This window comes from Gorilla gorilla, chromosome Y (assembly GCF_029281585.2).
Source record: "Gorilla gorilla gorilla isolate KB3781 chromosome Y, NHGRI_mGorGor1-v2.1_pri, whole genome shotgun sequence".
In the NCBI taxonomy this organism is placed as follows: domain Eukaryota; kingdom Metazoa; phylum Chordata; class Mammalia; order Primates; family Hominidae; genus Gorilla; species Gorilla gorilla.
The window spans coordinates 45,174,700-45,191,871 of NC_073248.2; the positions used below are offsets into that span (position 1 = coordinate 45,174,700).

Below are 17,172 nucleotides of genomic sequence, written 5' to 3' on the forward strand. Positions count from 1 at the left end.
ACTCCGGAGGCTGAGGCAGGAGAATCGCTTGAACCCAGGAGGCGGAGGTGGAGTTTGCAGTGAGCCAAGATAGCGCCGCTGCACTCCAGCCTGGCAACAGAGCAAGACTCTGTCTCTAAATTTAAAAACAAAACAAAACTTTAGTCTGGAGTTGAGAATTCAAAACAGGAAATCAATTCTGTAAGTTTCTAGGTGACTAAAAATCTACAAGGCAAAAAGTTCTGTACCTAAAGCTTGTGATTAAGGAAAAGCTATTTTCCATTTTTTGCTACATTTCAAAGAGAAAAGCTTTAAAAAGATGAAAAAATAGCACAATACCTATCACATTGTCTACATTGCAGAATAAGATCTTATTTTCTATAGTTTCAATAGCAGACTGGACAGGAAGATAAGCTTGCACAAGGAGCGCACTGTGTGTAATTGTTCTGCCATTCACATCTTAGACCTGCAGATGTTGCTCCACAGTGTCTGCACCAAACACACCTGAAATCCAAATCCCCCCAAAAAGTCTCAATTTTATTTTCTTAGTTATTCAGTTACTGTAATTCAGGAAGCTACATATGAACATAATGGGGAAATGATTTAATGTGTATGTGAAAATTTTTCTGATTAGTGGTATCTATCATAGAATATGTGTATTATTCAATTAAATAGGTATGGCTAATTTTTAAAAACTAAAGTGGTATGAGAAAGCTCTGAAATTGAAAGACTAACAAGGCAAACAAACCCCAGAGAACCATTTGCATTTCCAGCCTCCTTTGGGAACTGTCTGCAATGGAGGGTCTAGGCACTAGGTGTGATAACTTATGTCACAATCATCACACAGCAGGAGTCTTCCTGGGTCAGTTGCCTTCCCACAGGCCTCACACACAGTGCACTCAAGACACCTCAAACCTTTGCTAAGAACCACTTTAGTGATCTGTAAGAGAAACAACCAATCCATGTGATTTATGCATTAACCTAACATAATCAAATATATTATATAAATTAATATGGTGCTTATGTACCTAGAAGCAGAAAGGGGCAATCATCTAACATTTATTGAGCACCTACGGAGGCCCAATACTGGGTTGGGCATGTTCATACATGCTTTTAGGAGCAGAATAATAGAAAATGGCACATATTTTAATGCCTTTTTAAAGTCCACATAATTATCTTTGCTGTACATTTAATGTCCAATATATTTATAGATATAGTGACCAGATTTTAAAGAAATCAAGCAAGCTTCACTATTATTGATACATAATTTGAAAATACATCAACAAAATCTCCATCTACATTTCCATGCTTAGAATCAATAGAGAAAATATCAAAAACATTAATGTAAAGCATGAGTTCTTAGGGACATTTTATGATCTTAGAGGATTTCTATTTAGACTATCAAGCTAGGAATTCTGAAGTTCACATTCACTCCTCTGTTTATTCTCCCCTCTCTCAAGGGTATAAGTTAGCAGAATATTTGGGAATCTCCAAATCCCTAACAAACTCCTGAAGGAAGCCACACCATGTAATATTAAGACTGCGGAACTTCTTAAAGATCTCGAAAGACTAGGATCCTCAGACAGAACCAATCAAGTGCCCACATTATAATGAAACAGCAAGTAATGAGGGTACAGAATAAAAATTCAGATCATGAGGTACATGAAAGCCTAAAAGCTACCAGAGAAGAAAATGAAAGAGTTAAATTCAAAGGAACACCCATCAGAATGGCACAAAACTTCCCAACTCCAGATGCTAGAAGAGTATAAGTTTCCAATTCTACAGGAAAATACTTTTCAAAGTACATTTCTCAACCTAGCTACACAAGCAACTATGTGTGAAGACAGAATACGTTGTAGACACAGGAAGACTCAAAATTCAGCTCCTTAATTCTCCTTCTAATAAAGTTACTTAGAGATATGCGGAATAGAATGTGGATGTATTACAAAGAAAAAGAAGACTTGGGATCTATAAATCAACAGATCCAACAAAGGACATCAGGCCAGGGAAGTTTAAGGATGAGAACAACACACCCAGAAGCCACTGGCACATATCAGAGCAGGAGAAGGGAATGTCTAGAAGGAGGGTAGGACTTCTCCCAGAAAAAAACAGTACTTTAAAAAATAATCTTATATGATAGTTCTATAGTAGGCAAAAACAAAGAATGAATGGAGAGCCACTGTTACTTTCTTGTTATTAAAAACTCCATGAAAGACAAAAGAAACTCATAGTATACTGTTTAGATCTGCAGTGACCATTTAGTGAGTCATAACCAACACCTTATTAATTGAACTAAACATAGTAATACAACTATATTGGGGGAAGGAAGGAGGTGTATTTTAAGACCTAAATCAGAATTTATTTATTCATAGCAGAAAGTCAACAAAATCTAGCATTGATAAAGCAGTAAACCAGTTGATTATTTAGAGCTATAGCATTAACCACAAGAAAAAAGACCTGAAAAGATTAAAAGTGCTTGCCTCAGATGTGGAAGTAGAGTAAGACAAGAGTTGGTTGTTCATTACAGGGCCTTTTTTTTTTTTTTTTTTTGAGATGGAGTCTTGCTCTGTTGCCTGGGCTGTAGTGCAGTGGTGTGATCTCAGCTCACTGCAACCTCTGGCTCCCATGTTGAAATAATTCTCCTGGCTCAGCCTCCTGAGTAGCTAGGACTAGAGGAATGAGCCACCACACTCGACTAATTTTTCTATTTTTAGTAGAGATGGGGTTTTACTGTGTTGGCCAGCTGGCTTGAACTCCTGCCCTCAAGTGATCCACCCGCCTCGGCCTCCCAAAGTGCTGGGATGACAGGTGTGAGGCACCACACCCGGCCCATTACAAGGCTTTTAATGTCATTTGATTTTTAAACATGTATATTTATTATTTTGATTAGCTTATTGATTTTTAAGAATTGGTCTTAGATTACCAAGTTAGTATATTATTTTCCCAAATGAAGGAAATGGCCAGGGGTAAGATCAGGGTGGCTTAGAGCAGTAGCCAGCAAACATTTCCAATAAACGGCTAGAGAGTAAACAGAAAGTTTTGAGGGCCATATGATCTGTTGCAACTTTATAAAAACTCTGCCAGTGTAATGCAAAAACTACTACAAATATATGTAAACAAAAGAACATGGCCATATTTCAATAAAAGTTTATTTGCAAACACAGGAAATGGGCCAGATTTAGTCTATGGGCCAGTCTGCCTGACCCTGGCTTAAACAATGACCTGAAGACAAAGTGGCAGACAGATCTGAGGTGTTTAGTGGCAGAATTTTTAAAATATTTATCTTCATTCCTATTAAGTTTTCTTCACAGATACCTGTGGTCCCTTTTACAACCAAACTCTCAAGTTTCTCCGCTTATATTCACTCTTCAAAACACTACAGTCTGGTCTCTACACCCACATCCACTCATAACTGCTTAAGCCAGGCTTGTCAAGACCTTCTTATTCTCAAATCTAATGGAAACATTAGTGTTTGTGTTTCTTGACTTCTAGTACTTCAACACTTCAACAATTTCTCCCTCTTTGAAATTTCCTTTTAACTTAGGTACTGGGGTTGTACTATCATTTTTTTCTTCTGTTGAACCAGTTTAGCCTTAGTTTTAAAAGTTTTTTCAAATAAGATGTCATCCAGGATTCCATCCATGGTACCATGTCCAAAGTTGTTACAGATATGTTTTATAATCTAATACAGATACATGCTTCAACGATAATGGAGTAGATGGGACCAGCCTGTTCTCCCATAAGATAGTAGAAAATTGGACAAAGTGTATGAAACAACTGTTTTCAGATATTGGACAACACATAGTAAAGGAGACAGTGGTCTCTGAGAGGAAGGAAACACTCAGGGAGTCCTATGATATTCTGCCTAGAAACATTTTCCAGAACGCTGCCCAGGGAGGGAGAACCTCAGCAGAGTACAATCAATGGCCTCGCTGAGGTTAGGGAAGGTGAGGCAGTGGAATTTGCAGGACACAGTACTCAAAATGAAGAAGCAATAAGGACTAAGAGCTCCAGAAATCTACAAAGGATCCCCTGAAGTCTTTGGTGGAACACCAAGCCGTACTTCTAGAAGCCCAAAGACCCACAACCAGGGGAAAGTACATCTACTGGGAATTTGTAAGCTGCACAATTACCAGAGCTTGCAAAAGGCTCAAAGACAAGTGAAGCACAACCAGTCAGAGTACAAAGACACTGGTGAACAGGGGGTAGAATTCAGTAGTGATCCCAGAAAGGCCAAGTCTTAAGTATAGGGTTAAACTAATGCTAGGACTGCAGCTACCAAAATGTGGACTAGGGAACCCCAGTGGGTCTGTAAAGTTAAAACAAGTTTAAGTAATACTAAGATTTAATTTGCCTTTTTTCACTTTATTCACAATTATACAGTGGTGTTTATAGAAGCTACATGTTGTATCATAATATTACACTGACATTGTACAGGTTGTGCTTCTGTAGTCTTGTGTTACAAAATGTTCCTAGTTTTAATTTCTAAAATGCTGATTAGTCCATAGTTAAAATCCTCATGAACAAAAACTATGGCATCCCCAGTAATTTTAAAGAGTGTTAAGGTTCTAAAACCATAAAGTTTGAAAATATCCACCTTAGAGTGAAGGCTTTCTAGACTTGCCCCAGCAAGCTTAAAAAGAAGCTTCAAAGGTATCAAACTTATCCACAAACAATTGCCTCCTGCAATAAAAATGCAAGCTGAGCCAATTCACATATCCCTAGTATATTTCTAGATACTGCTGTATTTCTCAATGAGACTGCAGTATTCTATACTGTCCAAAACAGTGTTGTCTAAAAGGAACCACACATAATTTTTAAAAACAGGAATAACTAGGTGTCTGATAGTGCACTAATTGTCCAATCTTAACTTATGTAAGTCGTACTCATCTGTAAAATGGGAATTCGGTAATTGTTGGATGGGTTAAAAGAAATATATTACTATCTTGAAAGGGATCTTATTCAATTTCCTTAGGTCCAAAACATTAAGTATTCTAAAAAACAAAATCTAATGATAGCAGCTACTTTTATACAGAATATAAAGCACAAAGAAGAAAAGAAACATGTTTTATGCATATATAACTCCATTTTTAATTGGCTTTATATACTCTGTGTTTTTCAGTCACATACCATGAGCAACTAATTTTTAAAAACTACATAAATTAACCGTACTAGTCTTCTATTTTGGATAGTATTAATTACAATCTTTCATTTTGATTCCTAAATTCACAAAAACCTGTATTACCCTATAAAATAAATACTACTGTAGTTATCAACAAAGAATTCTGAAGGAGATAATGTTGATTTGCTTACTATACTGACATTTTACTGACAATGATATAACACAGTGATATCTGAAGGGCAGGGAGAATGGTATAAAAATCACTCATGATTCACAACCTATTATTGAAACTGAGGTTAGTATTTATATTACAAGGTATGGCAATACTAGAAAAGATTTCCTTGTGGAGTATACAGTTTAAGACCTCTGCTGTACAGCTATACCTCCATGCTTGCTTCCAGTGGCCATGACACTTTATTCAAATATGTAAGTTTTATGAAGACTGAGTTCTTAAAAAGAAAAAACCAAGAACCTTAGATACAACTAGGGAAGTATTGAGACCTGTCCATATTTAAAACCAAGCACACGATACCACTTAAAAGGTTCCCCAGAAAGCCTCTATCCTGAAATGCTTGAAAGTGAGCAGTGCTGACTCTCGATTATTACCAATTGCATTAAATATGACACTTGTTTTGTTCCTTTTGGCTGTAAGGAGAAAATGTCATTTTGTGTATGAGTGAGCACAGAGGAGAGAGAATGTGGGAAATAACAGAATGGGCTAATAATTTTTTACTAAATACTCCAGTTCTCAGCTTTATAAATGAACAGACAAAATGAATCAGCTAAACCTAAAATCTTTGTGAATAGTATAAATTGTCTTTTAAATTAAATGCATATATTTTTATGTTTTACTTTTTCAAGACAAAAGCAGGATATTAGTACAATATAAGATTTACAGAGAAGCAAATTTCTTGAGATAGGAAACCCTTAAAAGCAGTATTTAAAGTACTTAAATACTGTCACATATGTTTAATAATCATAATACTTAATTGTGAGAACTGGGAGCTCATGTTACTACTAAAACCAAATAAAAATTCAATACATATTTGTTAACTCAATTTAAGGATGTTTATCTTAATACTGACACAGTATGGATGGTAACACTGACCACACTGAGAACAGGCAAGTAATCTTCCTTCTGCTCCTTGGCCAAAACTGCCACAAACTACACACATATCCTGAAGTTAAGAAAACAGAACATATTTTAAATGGAGACTAAGCTAAAAACCTACAAATTTTACTTTAAAAATACCTTCTTAACTAATACAGCTCTATAGCTAAATATTGGATCACTTCTGTGTATATGAGATAAAGCAGAAATGTACAAGGAGGAATTCAACAAGGAAGACAGTAAATTGTCAAGTTCAAACCTGATTCAAAGTGAATTTGTCACTGCTGGAAAACAACACAACCGTAGTGTGCATAGAGTTTTCTTCATCATCCTTATTTGATGAAATATCTGCAGTAGACACCTATAAAAAGCAAAATACACAAAATACAAAGTTATATTTTTCACTTGTTTTACACTTAACTGGAAAGCTTCAGAAAATTCATAATCAAAACATATATTTTTGCTAAGGTCTAGAATAACAATTCCAAATATTAATGCTAAGATACTACAGTAAAATGGAGTCATGACATTTTATTATTCAACTCATTCTCTCTTTAGAGGTAGAATTCCTTTAGACCAAGAAGTAATGAGAAAATATAATAAACCTGTCTTAGTAAGACTTGATTATGCAGAATTCTAATCAAGAAACTATAAATGATAATATTATAAGTATGTACACACACAAATCTATCACTATTTTAATGACACACACTTGGGATCTGCAATGTAGTTAGTCTGAACTGAGATGTCCTGCAAACATAAAATACAGCACGTAATTACATATTACATGTTGAAATGGTAATATTTTAGATATATCGGTCAAAATGGAAGGCATTAAAATTAATTTCGCCTGTTCACTATAACCTTTATTTTGTTTCGAGATGAGTTTCACTCTTGTTGCCCAGGCTGGAGTGTAATGGCGCGATCTCGGCTCGTTGCAACCTCTGCCTCCTGGTTCAAGCTGTTCTCCCTGCCTCAGCCTCCCAAGTAGCTGGGATTACAGTGGTCCACCACCATGCCCAGCTAATTTCTGTATTTTTAGTAGAGACGGGGTTTCACCATATTGGTCAGGCTGGTCTCTTAACTCCTGACCTCAAATGATCCACTGCACCCAGCTCACTGTAACTTTTTAATGTGGCTACTAGGAAGTTTTAAATTGCATATGTGGTTCTCATTATATTTCTATAATGATCCCTCCGCGACTGCCGCCACGTTTCCCTCCCCCTCCAGCGGCCGTTCCGCGGCCGCGGCCCCCAGCGCTCCCCAGGCTGCGACGCCGCGCCCGCGGCCCGGGGTAACGGTCGGCCTGGGGCCCGCAGTGACAGACTGCGGCGCGGGGGGAGATGGGGGCGGCCGCCTTCCAGGCGACGACGACGACAACGACGAGGAGCAGCCGCCGCTGCTGCCGCTCACCGGCCGCTGCTGGGCACGGGCACGGGCGCGGGTAAGGCGCCTCCCCGTGAGCGGCGGGCCCAAGGCCGCTCGTCATCCCCGGCCGCCGCGGGTCCCCCCCCGGCGCCCCGCGCGCGACCGCCCGCCGGCCCCTGACGGGAGCCTTGCTCGGCCCCGGTTCCCGCCCCGGCGCCCGCCCTGCCCGCGGCGCCCGCGCGCCTTCGCCCGGACCCGACCCCGGCCCGCGCGCCCCCGGTCCCGGCGCGCCCTGGCCCCGGCCCCCGGCGCCCCCCGGCCTCCCCCGCGCGGGCCCCGGGTCGCGGCGCGGCGCGGGCGGCAGCATGGTGGAGAAGCGCTGCCCGCTGCAGAGGGACGGCGTGTACCGCTGGTTCTCGGAGCTGCCGTCGCCGCAGCGCGTGGAGTTCCTATGCGGCCTGCTGGACCTGTGCATGCCGCTCGAGCTCCGCTTCTTCGGCTCCTGCCTGGAGGAACTGGCCCGCAAGGACTACCACTCGCTGCGCGACTCGGAGATCAAGGCCAACAACCCGGCCGACCTGGGCAGCTTCACCAACCTGACGGACGAGGTGGTGCGCAGCAAGCTGCTGGTGTCGCTGGCGCTGCTGGACTCGGAGCAGCGCGAGGCGGCGGGCGTGCTCTACCGCAAGCTCACGCACATGACTCCATCATCCGCATCTAGGGGCTGCAGCTCAACGAGGGCCGCAGGGGCGATGAGTTCCTGCTGCCGTTCACCATGTCCTCCAACCACCGGGCCTTCAGCTTCCACCAGAAGCAGTTGCTGCGCCAGGAGCTCACGCAGATCCAGAGCAGCCTGAACGGCAGCGGGGGCCACCTGCCCGGCCTGCCACAAGGTGCGTGCCCGCCCCAAGTTCTGCTCTGTACCCCAACCCTGCATCCCCAACTCTGTACGCCAAGCCTCCAGCCTGCACCGCGACCCCCCCACCCACGCCTCCAGCCTGCACCACGAGCCCCCAGCCCGTGGCCCAAGCCCCATCCTAAGCCTCCGTGTCGCACCCCAAATGTGTGCCCCACCTCTCCAAGCCTCCACCGTACATCCCAAGTCCCCACCCCGTGTCCCAAGCCCCCATCCTAAGCCCGCACTCGTCACCCTAAGTCTGCATTTCAAGCCCCAAGACCGCACCGCGGCCCTGAGCCCACACCCTCAGTCTCCTCTGCGTGCCCCAAAGCCTCCAGATCTCCGCCTCGCGCCCCTTGGGCAGGAGCGGCTGCAGGGGCCCTGGGTCCGAGGATCCGCGGGAGCGGTGCGGGAGACGTCCGCGGTCAGAGCTCACAGTCCCAAGTGCCCTCCTTTCACTTAGCCGGCTGCAAACGCGATAAGGCCTTTGTCCCCTTAATGAGACCCTTGGGTGACAGATAACACACATTGCGGCGCCTTGGTTTCCCCAAATCTGGTATTTATTACTAGAAAAGGAAGGAGCCGTGGCCATGCCAGAAGCCGCCGGTGAGGTGAACATTGCAAGGCGCTGGGCTTCGCCTTCTGAGCCGCTCACTCCATACAGGTGGAGGCCCTGCTTGGGGCCTGTGTCGCTGGGGGCCTGCACGCGGGACGTGGCTGTCCGTGTGAGCTCATTTATGGACACGTGCATGCTGTATGATGTACGCGTGTGTCGCATGTGGGCATGTATGTGTGCACACGTGTGTATGAATGTGCACATGCCTGTGAGCATTGTGTGTGATCGTTTTTAAGAACCGGGCTACCTGTAACAGACAGAAGAAGACTCCCAGAGCCTTAAATGTCCGTGAAACCTATTTATTGGCGACCCTTAGAAACAAAACCCAGGCTGACGTTTGAGTAGGAGGGCACTGGTGCCTTAAAGAATGATAGGTTAGGTTAAAGATTTCCCGTCTCCAAATTGAACTGGAAGGGCATCCTGGCCATCCACTTAGCCATATGAACTTTTGTCTAAGTGTTTCAGAACTGAAAACGCAAAGTGTTTGGGGCTCCAGCTATTTTGAACAGGCCCCTGCAATCCAGTGCCAAAATTTTGCTGCCAGAAGAGATTACTTTGACTTGGTGTGATGTGTATTTAGATTACAAACTGATTATTTTTTTGGAAGGGAATAGGTTGCAGTCTGGACCAGTCTTGCTGAGTGCCTCTTTGCAGTGTCTTTAAGCTCTTTAAAGTTAAAACTTTGATAAGACTTTGCTTTTATGAGTGGCTGAGAACACCGTCTGGTTTGCTAGGTTTTGTGTGTGTGTGTTTTTAAAGCTGTCTTTCAATCCTGGGTTGTGGCTTTTCCTTTTTAATGTCTTCCTCTAAGAAGTGGTTGTGGTGCATTGGTTTTTTTGTGTGTGACATTTATCTCCAAGACTATAGTTTTCTTTTTAAGTTCAGCTCCCACCCTACATTTCAGGCTGTGTGCTGCGCAGAGGGTCCTAGGAAATGTAGTTGTGTCTAGTAATCTATGTAAGCCTTAACATGCCAGCAAATTGTCGCCTATTCATGGAATCTCAGTCATTTATGGTCAGTTTCATGTGCTGTTTGTTACTCCTTTGTGTAGATTCCACCCACTAATAATTTCTATGGCTGTTGCTACAGTAAAGTCATCTCTTTAAGGGGATTCTTAATGTGTGAGCACGGGTGCATCACTTTATGCAGACAGTGGTGATTATTATTTTGGTTGGGCAGTGAGCTAAATCTGGAACAAAAATGTCTTTTATAGGAGAGCCTTTCTGTCAAGCAGAAATCCCTTTGACGAGATGAAGGAGCTAATCTATTCGTCTCAGCTCACCCCTGCACTGCCCCCCCTCCCCCCCAGCCCCAAGGCCATGGGCACTGAATTTACCAGCTGTGCAACCTTGGCCAGGATCCTTCTACCTCTCAGTGTTGTCCCTATTGCAGTGGAGGGGATGTAACCTACCTCACAGGCTTGTGTTGAGGATTACATAGGTAACATACGTGAGCTTCCAGCAGAGGTGCAGTAAATGCTGCTTTCTCCTTTATGGCCTCTCCGGCTTTTAACATTTATTTTTATAGAGGTATGCTAACTTAAAGCAAGGCATGTTTTATAGATTGAATTATTTACATCTTGGCTATGAGCGTTTATGTGTTCTAAATTGGTTTTTGAATAGTTACTTGGAGCTGACAATTTTTTTTGTTTCATCTTTGGAAAACTGGAGCTTCTGTGACCCTTAATGAGAGGATTATTATAAGGAGTAACCTTGGGCTGTCATTTCTGTATTTCAAAACAACCGTGGTTTCTAGTTTTCCCTACATCCCTGGTGTCACTGCTAAGCTAATTTCAGCCCCATTCATTTAACTTTCGTTTCTGTTGCTGCTTCAAAGCTAAGGCTGACGTTGATGAACCCTTTATTGCTTGGAGCAGGCAACTCAGATGAAATCTAGCATTTAAGTATTTTGCTTTCTTAGTTTCTAAATATTCCTGAAAAAGCAGCCCCATTAAAGCTGTCTGCATTCTTTTGTAAGCCTGTTGTATTTTGTTTTGAACTCTTTGAGCTTAGAGATTTTGTGTTTTTCTTTTAGCGATACAAATGTTAATTGCTTTTTAAATTCTTTATCCAATTTGAATTTTTATTTCTTAGCCTGGCAAGGTGGCTTACGCCTGTAGTCCCAGAAGTTTGGGAGGCCAAGATGGGCAGATCGCTTGAGCCCAGGAGTTCAACACCAGCCTGGGCAACACAGCAAAACCCTGTCTCTACAAAAAATACAAAAATTAGCCAGGAGTGGTGGCACACACTTGTAGTCCCTGCTACTTGGGAGGCTGAGGTGGGATGATTACCTGATCCCAGGAGGTAGAAGCTGTAGGTGAGGTATGATCATGCCACTGCACTCCAGCCTGGGTAACGGAATGAGACCCTGTCTCAAAAAATTTTTTTAAATTTATTTTAACTGTATTTTACGAAATAGTCATTATTTGCAATTCCTTATCCAAACCCTGTGTTTTTTTTAAAAATTCTTATTATTCTGAGGACTTCTAGAGGTGTAAAAGTGGGGGGAGTATAAAGTAGACATACCTGTGTTTTACTTGCAGAAAGAAAAATGCTTCCAGTAGCCACACTGATGATAGGCTGAATTAGTTGTACTCTGCCTAGTGGCCGGTAATGCTGCTGCTTGCTGCTCCTGCAGTCGCCTGTTCCAGGGTGCCAACTGTGGGGGATAGTTGGCTTAGACTTTCCAATGCCTATTTTACATAAATAAAAGACCATAGTTTTGGAAATAGTTAAATCCTTTGCAGTTTTTTCTTTTTGTCAGTGGTAATAAATATGCTATGGTATGTGCACATGCTTATTCTTATTTTAAAAATAACAGCTTTATTGAAAGAGAATTCATATACTATACATACTTCACCCTTTTAAAGTGAAGTCAGTGGTTTTTAGTATAGTCACATAGCTGTGCAAGCACGACCACTGCCACTGAATGTTTCCATCACCCCAAAAAGAAACCCAGTGCCTATTAGCAGTCGCTCCCCATTCCCCCTCCCCCCAACCCTTGACCACCCCTTTTTGTCTCTGTGGGTGTCTTTTTTGGACGTAGCATGTAAGGGACCACACACCGTGTGGCCCTTTGTGACTGGCTTCCTTCACTCTGTGTGGTGATGTCAGGGCCCCTCCATGCTGTGGGTGTGTCAGCACTTCCTCCTCTTTCGAGACCGAGTGGCATTCCCATGTGAAGAGGCCAAGCTGTGCTCACGCGTTCTTCAGCGGGTGGACCTTGGGGTTGCTTCACATGCTTGCTTGTAGACTTTTGTCTTCATGGTTAATAGGCTCTTTATCTTCATCCCTGTGCACTGTGCCTAACACTTAGAGCATCCTCTGTGGACCACTGGCGTACGTGTCGGTGCAGGGCTGTCCTGAGGGTTCCTGTTCCACCTGGTAGATTGCTAGGTGTGGTGTGCAGAGCTGTGTAGATGTGGCCTCAGCCAGCCTGGGGAGCTGCAGTTGGAGGTGGCAGGGAACTCTGTGCTGTCAGTACAGAGCCTCTGGGCTGGTGCATTTGGTCAGTGACAGGTATGGGGGAGCAGAGCCTGGTGGGCAGAGGCCTGAGCTCCAGCTGTGAGGGCCCTGCTGTTTGTGTTTCAGCATCCTCAGGGTATGGATAATGAACTGCTTCATGGGGCTGATTTTTTTAAGGGGGCACTAAAAAAATGATGTTTTTAAAGTTTTTGGTGCAGGGGTGTGGTGGGGGTGGTGGTCTTTCTTTAGGGATATGTTCTGTGGAACAGTTCTGGAACTCTCTGTGGCTTGCATTGTGAGTACCTGAGGGTAAGCACTGTAGAAACTTCAGATAGACACAAATACTATGAATAAACCTGCTGAAAATGTCTGTCTAAAGATCAGCAACAGCTTTTGCTTTGTTGCTTTTTGTAAGCTGTTGAAAATCATTGCAGTTCAGAGGTGAAACATGGGATAGTTCATCGTCTGGTTATCAGGCAAAGTGGTTTCTCCCTTAGCCCTAAACTCTGGGCCTAGCAGCCAAGAGTCATCTAGCATTCCATAAGAACGGGCTGTCCCTGGAGCAGCTGTTGTCACTGATGGTTAAAGGAATTGCTGTGACCTAAAAGCACTGTTTTGTCTCCATCTTTAACACTTGTTCTCCTGGGCAGCTGGGAACTGCCTGGTCTATGAACTTGTCTGTGAACTAAGTCTTCTGGCTGTCTTTGTATACGTTGCTTTTTTTTTTATTATTGCATTACAGGAGATACAGGAGATAATATTCTAGCACATAGTGGATCTTTTTTTATTTTTATTTTTTGGCCAGCTGTTACAGGTCTAAAACACTGTGCTCTTTCATAGTACAGTACAGTACATGATACGAGAATTTAGTCATGTGCTGCTTAAGGACACAGATACGTTCTGAGAAAAGCGTCCTCAGCTGATCTTGTTGTGTGAACACCACAGAGTGCACACACCTGGGTGGCAGAACCCGCTACACCCCTGGGCCACATTGTAGAGCCTGTTGCTCCTCGGCTATAAACCTGTACAGCGTGTTACTGTACTGAATACCGTAGGCAGTTGTAACCCAGTGGTATTTGTGTATCTAAACACAGAATAGGTACAGTAAAAATGCATTATTAGAATCTTAGAGGATCCCTGGTCCATGTGGTCTGTCAGTGGTGGAAGCATCCTTATGCAGTGCGTGGCCGTGCTGGGATGCAGTTCTGATTGCTTTCTTGGTGGTAGTATTTTTGTTGATGCCATGATGGAGCTGCAGTAGTATTGCCATCTACTGTGTAATGGCTTGGATTATGTGGTACTTTAATTACTGTCCTTTGCCCTCACATTAAATGAAGGCCATTTACTTTGATATGAGCTAGTTCACACTTGCCTCATTTAGTTGAACACACATTTGAGTTTTGCTGTTTTCTACTGTGTTCTGGAGCACAGTTGTAGAAACTGGAAATTCTGTGTCATATTTGGGTATGATGAGTAATATGATGGTATCATTTGTTCAAGTGCGAAGATAATTGGAGATAAGCATCTGCATTAGTCTTGTCACTGTGGGTGAAGCTTACCGTTTACTTAGGCTTTAGTTTACCCATTTTCTCTTTAGTCCTGTAAACTTCATCTACCTTTTGGATTAACATGCTTTTCCAGCAAATCTACATGAGTCTTAAAACTTCAGAGTCCAACTAGTAGAATAGATAGTAAGAGGTACTTGCGCCGGGACATCTTTTTTTGTTGAATTGATGATGAAGAAATTTTTGTTATGCTAGGAAAAATTTCTACTTTAGTATTCTCCCCTGCTCCCCACCTTAGAGGGATTAGATTTTAGAAAAAGATCCTTTTTTTTTTTTTTTTTTTCTGAAAAACTGCCAGTTGGAACAGTAGTTATCTTGTTAGTTTAAGTAAGAAGTGTAGCTGCAAGTTACCTAATTAGGGTACATTATTGAAGGGCTTTTGGTTTTGGACTTCAGTCTTAACATACTCAGTTTAGAAATTAGTTTTAGCAAGGTAATTTTTTTCTCCAGTCTCTGTAGATGTTTTTATTGTAGAGACACCTGACACATTTTAGAAACATTTCCTGTCAAAGGTAAAAAGAGATCATCCAGAACTAACAAAATAGGTTAATTCTTAGCAGTTTCTGTTTTGTTCTGGGTTAAAAGACCTGAAGCTACTTAAAGTGAGAAGACAGAAGCAAGACAGAGTTGCTCTTCTAGCAGCCGTGTGTCATGTCTGATCAGGGCATGATTAAGCAGGACAGGATTTCACATGCCAGCCACAAAGCCCTGGACCTGGCTGCTCACCCTGAGAGGGGCACTGTGGACCCCGCCCGCCATTCACTACCTAGCTTGCCAGTGGGGCGGGTGCTTTGCAGGCTCACAGAAAAATCAGTCGCCCTTGAAATGTCTTATCTGGGCCTGGACACCTCCTTAGTTTCTCTTGTGTTTCCTTTCTGTGTAAGGCTGGTCCCTCACCGCTGGTTTGGTCACAGCCCTGTTTCCTCAGGGTCACTGGTAGGTTAGCGTTTGAACTTTGTGATTTCTGTCTCCCTCCTTCAGTCCAATCTTTGACCTCTAGCCTCACCTGACCCATAAACCATAATGGTTCTCTGATTTGTATTTTCAACAAAACCCCACCTTTAACACCACTCACCTCTACCAGCCAACAAAACCCCACCTTTAACACCACTCACCTCTACCAGCCAACAAAACCCCACCTTTAACACCACTCACCTCTACCAGTCAACAAAACCCCGCCTTTAACACCACTCACCTCTACCAGCCCCTCTTCTCTTGGTCGCTTCACCACCGAGGCCTCCCTGAGCAGCTAGCAGAAAAGGCCTTCCATCCCGCTGGGTGGTGCTGGTCCCTGCGAATAGGTTGCTGTGTGTCTTTCCAGACGTGTTTGTGCACATATATGTTCACACGTTCTTTCAAGAAACCATACACATGCTTAGATACACGTAAGATCTTACATACACGCTGTTCTTCATACTGTAACATGGCCACGCTTTGTGAAGTCACTCCTGCTGTCTCTAGTTCCTCACCTTCAGTTATTCCTCAGCCTCCTGTGACCTGCCTTTTGCCTTGAACCTCTTTGACAAAAACAATTTTTACAGAAGAGTATTCAGCAGTCTCTTCAGTGAAGAAAGATTTTAAATCGGTAATGTAACCAGGGGTAGGAAATGGAAAAGTGCCAGAGGCCGCTGCGTGGAAAGTCCCTTCTCCCACAGATGGCAGGGAAGGGCACCCAGGACGTTTTAAGGGTAAGGCAAGGTTCTCCTTTCCCTGGGTGTTGATAACTTTTATTTCACGTGTAAAAAACATGTTTCTTACCCTCTTCCCAGCCATCCAGTTCCCCTCTTTGCAGACAGCACACTTCCTCGTAGAACCTTCTAGATAAACCATATGTATTTTCAAGTAGGTACCTGATGTCCCACTGCACAGACAGGTGCCTCCTGGACTTCTCTTGGCAGTCTTTCCAGATGAGGCTTCTCTGTCAGTCCATAAAGAGCTTGTTCAGTGGCACAAATGTGTTATTTAATCAGGCCCTGTTGATAACATTTTGTTCCATCATATTATTACAAACCAGTGCAGTGTCATTTACATATTATATACATATCACCTACATGTTACAGACAACAGATGGGACCTTTCACATTCAGGTAAGTCTACCTGTGAAGTAGAAATCTGGAAGTGGAGTTGGGTCAAACGGTCTGTGCTTTTGTAATTATTTTACCTGTTGCCAAGATCTGCTTTTAGAATTCCCACAGCCATGTACAAGGCCTGTTTCCCTAACCTTTAACCAGCCCAGTGAGTTAGCCACTTGCTGGTTGCGGCCATTCAGTTAGGTGGAGACTTACCCTGGTGTGGTGTAGTTTTATCTTAGGAGTGAGGTTGAATATTGTTTCAAGTAAACGATTTCATTGATATTTGGTGAGCTGTTTGTCTCCTTTGCTCATCTCTGTTGAGTTGTTGGTCTTTTCTTTTTTTAATTTTTACTTTATTTGAGACGGAGTCTCACTCTGTCACCCAGGCTGGAGTGCACTGGTGTGATCTCGGTTCACTGCAACCTTTGCCTCCCGGGTTCAAGCAATTCTCCTGCCTCAGCCACCCAAGTAGCTGGGATTACAGGCACGTGCCACCAAGCCTGGCTAATTTTTTTTTTTTTTTTTTTTTTTTGTATTTTTAGTAGAGATGGGGTTTCACCATGTTGACCAGGCTGGTCTCAAGCTCCTGACTTCAAGGGATCCACCCACCTCGGCCTCCCAAAGTGCTGGGATTCCAGGCGTGAGCCACTGCGCCTGGCTGGGTTCTTAGTTTTTAGAAACTCCATAAGTTTCAAGGAATCGTCTTTAGTAGGAATTGCATGTATTTGTTTTCTGGGTTTTTAATCTTGTCTTTTGACTTTGCCATGCAATTGTTTTCTTTTCTTTTTTTTTAAATGCTATATTAGTCCTTTTTGGTGTGGCTTCTGGGTTTCATGTCATAATTCATAATGTATAATGCATTTTTCATCATACGTATTGTACATATGCATGTATTGTGCATACATAATACACATGACACCCTGTACATTCTAAAGACAGCCCCCTGCAGTGTCGCCTGGTGTGGAACTTGTGTCATT

General features: G+C 43.0%; 1 long non-coding RNA gene and 1 pseudogene across 1 annotated transcript; one reads left to right on the plus strand and one right to left on the minus strand.

Moving 5' to 3' along the window:
• Positions 1–6,178: 6,178 nt before the first annotated feature.
• On the minus strand, positions 6,179–7,717 carry LOC129530411 (uncharacterized). Its single transcript, XR_008675804.2, has 3 exons — positions 7,626–7,717; positions 6,472–6,573; positions 6,179–6,279 (listed from the first exon to the last, which is right to left on the minus strand). It is a non-coding gene; the product is annotated as an uncharacterized lncRNA (long non-coding RNA).
• A 207-nt stretch (positions 7,718–7,924) lies between these two features.
• On the plus strand, positions 7,925–10,500 carry LOC129530375 (zinc finger CCHC domain-containing protein 2-like; annotated as a pseudogene).
• The last annotated feature ends 6,672 nt before the right edge of the window (positions 10,501–17,172 follow it).